This window comes from Gymnodraco acuticeps, unplaced genomic scaffold (assembly GCF_902827175.1).
Source record: "Gymnodraco acuticeps unplaced genomic scaffold, fGymAcu1.1, whole genome shotgun sequence".
Classification (NCBI taxonomy): Eukaryota; Metazoa; Chordata; class Actinopteri; order Perciformes; family Bathydraconidae; genus Gymnodraco; species Gymnodraco acuticeps.
The window spans coordinates 62345-69333 of record NW_022991716.1 but is presented as its reverse complement, the minus strand read 5'-3'; positions in this window follow the sequence as shown (position 1 = coordinate 69333).

Below are 6989 nucleotides of genomic sequence, written 5' to 3'. Positions count from 1 at the left end.
TTAACAAATTAATGAGAGTAGAGTTAAAAACATACAAAACACAAATACACTGAACAAAAATATAAACGCAACACTTTTGTTTTTGCTCCCATTTTTCATGAGATGAACTCAAAGATCTAAAACATTTTCTATAAACACAAAATAACCATTTCTCTCAAATATTGTTCACAAATCTGAAAGAATGTGTGATAGTGAGCACTTCTCCTTTGCCGAGATAATCCATCCCACCTCACAGGTGTGGCATATCAAGATGCTGATTAGACAGCATGATTATTGCACAGGTGTGCCTTAGGCTGGTCACAATAAAAGGCCACTCTGAAACGTGCAGTTTTGCTTTATTGGGGGGGTCTGGGGGGGTCCGAAAACCAGTCAGTATCTGGTGTGACCACCATTTGCCTCACGCAGTGCAACACATCTCCTTCGCATAGTTGATCAGGTTGTTGATTGTGGCCTGTCAGTGGGTGACATGTTAGGTAACCTGTTAGGGTTAGGGTTTAACCCTAACCCTAACATGTCAGTGGGTTAGGGTTATTGATTCTCCTTCTATCCTCCTGAAGAAGCCTTAGCGGCGAAACGTCGAGGAAACCCCCTCCTCTCCCTCTACTCTTTTAAAGGAATGGTATGCTCATGACACAAATTTTTAAATAATTATCATCCGATAAAACAGACCAGTCTCTGCCAGTCTTTTTTTTTTTTTTTTAATCCGATGACGTTATCAGTGATTTTAAACTGATTAATTACCGAAATAACATCAACACTGTGGGCGGCGCCATTTTACCGGACGTGACGTAAACCATGCGTTTGGTTTCGAGGACACGTTGATGTTCATGTTATTTACTGTAGTTACTCTCTTCAAATATGCCTCATTGTATCGCGAAACATTGACACAATTCTGATAGGAACAATCCACGGAATGCTCAGTTCCATCTGTTGCCAAAAGGTAAGCGTAGGAAGTACGTTCGGAGGCAGTGGCTAGCGAAATGTGGCCGGCCCGAACCGAAAGATCCACAGGCGCATGTATGCAGCGAACATTTCAAGTTTCCGGACGACTACTAGAGTATGATAAAACATAACATGGGATTTATTGAACAACCATTACTTAATGGAGATGCAGTGCCATCGGTCTTTCTGGTGTCATCACCGACCAGGACACCAGTTCGGCCAGTTGAGAAATCGCCCTCTGCAAGTGTGAAGCGACGGAGGACCAGAAGTAGTGCTCGGAGTAAGAATAAGGTATGTTATAGCGCATTTCCATTGCAGCGGGTAGCCCCGTTTAAACGTCCTTTATCGTCCAGGCCAGGCCAGTTCTCATTCATAACACTCCGTTCGATGTCTCACTATGGGATGCGCCTCATCGCGGAGCAAACAGAAGCATCAATCTCATTACGCCAATCCTGATTGGCTGGTGATCTTGACGTCAGCGTCAGGGAATTCACCCCCTATAAGTAGCTTGCGCCACGACGCATGCGTCATTCAAACACCTCTTCTCGCTTCAGAGCACATCTCTATAGTAGCCGGACAAGCTTAACGGTCCACAGACTGAACCCAAATATAACCATTTCGGTCGACGGGCGCTCGCCAGCTACTCCTTCTGCTTCGCAAGAAGACGGTAATACTAACGCCAGTTAGTATTAAAATCGACCTCGCCGTTTCTTTCCCCGGAAAGTAAGGTAAGGTTTTGATTTTTCTCAAGCTAGCTACGCACCTGTTGCTAGCTAGCTTCCCCTTACTACCGACACCACGGTAGCGAGGACGCTTTTCTTTTTCTCTCTCACGGAGGAGAAAAGGATTAGAAGTATATTGACACACCAGTCAATATTCTTTGAGAACAAAGGACCCACACCGTCCCTTTTTCTCCGGATTAAGGACGGGTTGGTAATACTTTTTCTCTCAACGACGTACCTGTTACGAGCGGCTCCTCTCCACGCCACGAGGCGAACAAGATGGACGCCTCTCCCCCTCACACCAGAGGAGTCAGGGACTCGGAGGCTCGGTCATGCGGCTGCAGGTTGAAGATAGCAGGCACAGACTCACACCAGGTCTGCTCGTCCTGCCTCGGGCTGGAACACGCCCAGGAGGCTATCGACAACCCCGGCTCGTGCGGGCATTGTGCCCTTTTCACCCGAAAGAGCCTCCACCGACGGTTAGCACACCAAGCTAGCTTGTTGGAACAGGACTCCCTCATGTCCACTGATTCGCCGTTTGGCAATCAAGACACGGGGGTGTCCGCCGCAGAGACTGAGCCCCTCACTGTCGGTCTGGGGCTCACTAACAGCGGCAGCTGCGGAACCGGGATCCCACGCCGTGTCAGGCCGGGACCCGGTGGCGGCAAGAGACGCGGGAACGGAGCCCCACGCCTCACCAGGCGGGAGCTCCCGGCGAGACCTCACCATGGTCTCGCCCGCAGAGGCTCTGCCTGCTCCGCATACCGCCGATGGAACTGCTGGTGGCAGCCCACCTCCTACCGAGGATGGGCCCGTCACCAAGCAGGAACCCCACGCTGCCAGCGAAGGTGGACCGTTTCCAGTCGACCATGACTGAACGGTCCTACAGAGCCGCAGCGTTGTCCGCCAGGGCTCTGAACGTTTCCTCACTGCTAACCGCATACCAAGCGGAGCTCTGTGAGGATATGTTGAGTAATCCTGGACCGGCCGTTCTGGATGAGTTGGCCGCGGTCACAGACATTTGTCTCCGTGTCCAACGCTGCGCCGTCCAGGCCACGGGCAAAACAATGGGGATCATGGTGGTGCAGGAAAGAGCTAGATGGCTCAACCTCACCAACCTCCCAGACCGGGAAAAGGAGGATGTGCTTGACATGCCCATCGTTCCCGAGGGGATTTTCGGCTCCGCTCTTGCCTCCATGCAGAGGAGATGCGAGTCGAAAAAGAAGGAGGACGAGGCCCTCCACCTCTGCCTCCCTCGAAGGGCCCAGCCGCTGCCTTCGCAGCGGCAGCCCTTCGTCCAAGCTGCTCCGAACCCTGCTCGGTTCAAAATACCGAAAACGCAGAGGTCGCAGTCCGCCCCGAGTCCCCAGCCCAGGCAGGGGACGAGGGCGAGCTGGCCTAGAAAATATCAGGTTCCGGCTGCAGCCCAGGCGCAGCCAACCCAGAATTTCGGCCAGCAGTCGAGGAAGAAGAAGCGAGCGGCGTGACAGCCCCTCCTTCTCCCCTCTGTGACAGAGCTGGAAGTCTACGGTTCCCCAGCTCTAAATGTGTTCCCGCCGCCTCGAGAGATGCCTCAACACCATCCTCAAGTCTGCGTAAACACATCTCACACACTTATTGATTTTTCTGTCATAAAACATTTTCCGCTGACGCATCCAGGCTTCGAGCCAAGGGCGCAGCTCGGAAAAAAAAACAAAAAAAAAACAATAAACAGTCCGTCAACTGTTCCCCTTCTGAGAGCAGCTACGGCCTCTCTCAAAGGGCGGACAATTGACGGGTCTGTGAAGGCACCACCGTCACGCGCATGCGCAGTGCCGGCTGGGGCTGTAAAGGCACCACCGTCACGCGCATGCGCAGTGCCGGCTGGAGCTGTAAAGGCACCACCGTCACGCGCATGCGCAGTGCCGGCTGGAGCTGTGAAGGCACCACCGTCACGCGCATGCGCAGTGCCGGCTGGGGTTGTGAAGGCACCACCGTCACGCGCATGCGCAGTGCCGGCTGGAGCCGTAAGGGCACCACCGCCACACGCATGCGCTGTGTCGGTGGGGATTGTCGAAATGGGGCACCACAGTGCTCAGACACTGGAGGGCCCCATAACACAACAAATAGAGACTCAGAGGGGAAGAGACGTGACATCTCAGCTGGCTCTAAGGAGCATACAGCGGGAGATGCTCACGACATCTGCTTGGGTTTCTCAAGACAGTTACACGGAGCTACAGACTCCAATTCACTGTCACCCCCCCTCGCTTCTCGGGCATTCTGCATTCGCAGGCCCGAGGAGAGTCAGCCCATATTCTGGAGAGAGAGATTCTCTCTCTCCTAGAAAAGAGGGCTATATCTATTGTACCCGCCGAGCAGAGTCAGGGCGGCTTCTATTCCAAGTACTTCCTCGTTCCCAAACGGGGAGGGAACGGAATTCGGCCAATACTTGATTTGAGGGCTCTGAACAAATATCTAAAAAAGATATAAGTTCAGAATGCTCACTCACACATCTCTGCTGCGGCTCGTGCGACAAGACGACTGGTTTACATCAGTCGACCTGAAAGATGCGTACATCCCAGTATATTACCCACACAGGAAATATCTGAGATTCGCATTTCAGGGGATCTGTTATGAATACAGAGTACTCCCCTTCGGTCTGTCTCACAGTCCAAGGGTGTTTGTACGATGTACGGAAGCCGCGATAGCCCCGTTAACACAACAGGGTATTCGCCTGGCGACCTACCTGGACGACTGCAGCCTCTCTGTCTTCTTCCTGTTCTTTACTCTCTCTGTCCTCTACTCTTTCTCTTTGTTCAATCTCTCCCTCGTTGTTCACTTTTTGCTCCTCCTCACTCGTCGCTCCTGCCAGTGAATTAAAAGCAATTCAGCAATTTAGTTCATTTCACTAATTGTTTGCATTCTTTTTTTAATTTAAATCTCTTTTGTTTGATTCTCAAAAGAGAACAAAGATGTAAGCAAATTGTGTTTTATACAATTGTATGTTATTATGACATCATAACTGCAATAGATGTATGCTGTTTAAAAATTATGCCTATTGTAAATGAAGACATTACATTGCATTTAGCTGACGCTTTTATCCAAAGACTATTGTTATAGATGTATAGATAGATAGATATATAGATAGATAGATGGGGTTATTAAGACTACATTCTTCCGTCCGACTGTACCTGCAGTTCCTCCCTGACTTCCATCACTTTCTCTCTCTCTCTTTCTCTCTGCCTGTCCTCTCTCTTCCTAACCAAAGCTGAGCTTCGACTGACGTAGTCTTTTCATTATATCTGAGTCAGTGTAAAAAGAAAACAATACAATGTTATATCTTCAATGTTTTACTCAAATTGAAATTAAAGAAAAGCATTACAACGTTTGTTAAAAGGTAATCCTTCTGACATTGGATGAATGTAATTAACTTTAGCTCTCTAGCTAGTTTATTCACGCAATGTAAACCAAAGTATAGCCTATAGCTGCAATATAAGTTAGTGTGCATGTTGTCGGACGTCCACTGACTAACGTACAGCGTTCACACAGGATCTGCTGCTCATATGATGTCCTGATGAACAGATACCTCATCACTCCTCCTCTGGACTCAGATCTCTAGATACCTCATCACTCCTCCTCTGGACTCAGATCTCTAGATACCTCATCACTCCTCCTCTGGACTCAGATCTCTAGATACCTCATCACTCCTCCTCTGGACTCAGATCTCTAGATACCTCATCACTCCTCCTCTGGACTCAGATCTCTAGATACCTCATCACTCCTCCTCTGGACTCAGATCTCTAGATACCTCATCACTCCTCCTCTGGACTCCAGTGGCGTTTTCTCCCGGAGGCCAAGGGAAGCCAGGCTTCCCCTGTTTTTTCGGATTGTAGTTATAATTTAAATAAATAAATACAAACACTTTGTTTTGTTTCGATAATTCTCCTTTGCTGTGTGTTGCTGCCGGCCCGTCTCTCCCCCATTCTCATTGAGTATTTTACAAAGAGTGAAACAAACAGCGCCCCTCTAGATGTTATGGTGAAACAGTAGATTGCACTCACTGTTGCGAGAGGAGGCCAGCCGAATCTAGCTTCCCTTGGTGAAAAAAAATGGAGGGATTGACCAATCAGATGAGGCCCACGTGATGCCCCTGCCAACCTGTGATTGGTCAGGGCCATGCCAAGGGAAGCTAGCCGCCTCTTGCTTCCCTTCAGAGGCGGCTGGCGGCTGGCGATTTGATTGGACACTGCCATCCAATCAAATCACATCAACATCAGTTTTAATACTGTAACTGTCATCACCGCCGTTAGAAATTATCAAGCAAATGAAGCATTATGGAGGGTGGAGATTTGGCGTACTTAATCAAACATAACTTTACTAAACTTCCGCTACAGCAGCAACTACAAATTAAATCAGATGACAGGCAAATGCCCGCACTCGAGCTGTGTGTACGCAGAGGAAAAAGGGAGAGAATCGGACGTTCAATGAGGACAATTATGTCCGCACGGAGTGGCTAACTGGAAGCGCTAAACTTCAGCGTCTATTTTGCTGGCCATGTCTTCTTTTTGACAAGGATTCGTGCTCCCTGAACAATCCTTGGGCAACTTCAGGATTCATCGACTTTGCCAACCTGTCACGGGCAATTGAGAGGCACGGTAAATCCAAAAATCACATAGATTGTGTGATTGTCTGCATACATTAATAAGTAAAATGCTTAAATTAATAAGGAGAGAGTTTCAGCTGGAGAGTGCGTGCGGACCTGTCGGTTAGATAACAGGCGTGTGCAAGTCCTGCATCTGTGTGATACAAATGTGTGTAAAATGATACCGGGCGCTGTAATCACTCATCTGGTTACGTTATTGACCACCCCCCGACCCAAAAAATGGGCTTCCCCTACATTTTTCCCCACGCCACGCTACTGCTGGACTCAGATCTCTAGATACCTCATCACTCCTCCTCTGGACTCAGATCTCTAGAAACCTCATCACTCCTCCGCTGCTCCGATACAAGTCCGGTCTGCGGTGGTTTGTTGATACATGTCATCTTCTTCTGTTTGCTTTAACAGAGGCTACGTAGTTATGCAGCGCCCCCATCGTCAGTAAATGGAAGTACTACAAAGAACCCCGTTTAGTGCAATTATTTCACAAGTTTTGTTATACACAGCTCGGAAAAAATGACCGAGGTCCGGACCTCGGTGACCTCAATGGTAGATACGGCCATGATTATAACAACATTAGCCAAGTAACAGTTTGCGCTTTAACTTACAACAACCCCTGATAGATCTCGCGAGACTGTGTATAAATATATATAGATGCATTTTCATAACAAAACAATGGGGTTGCTAAG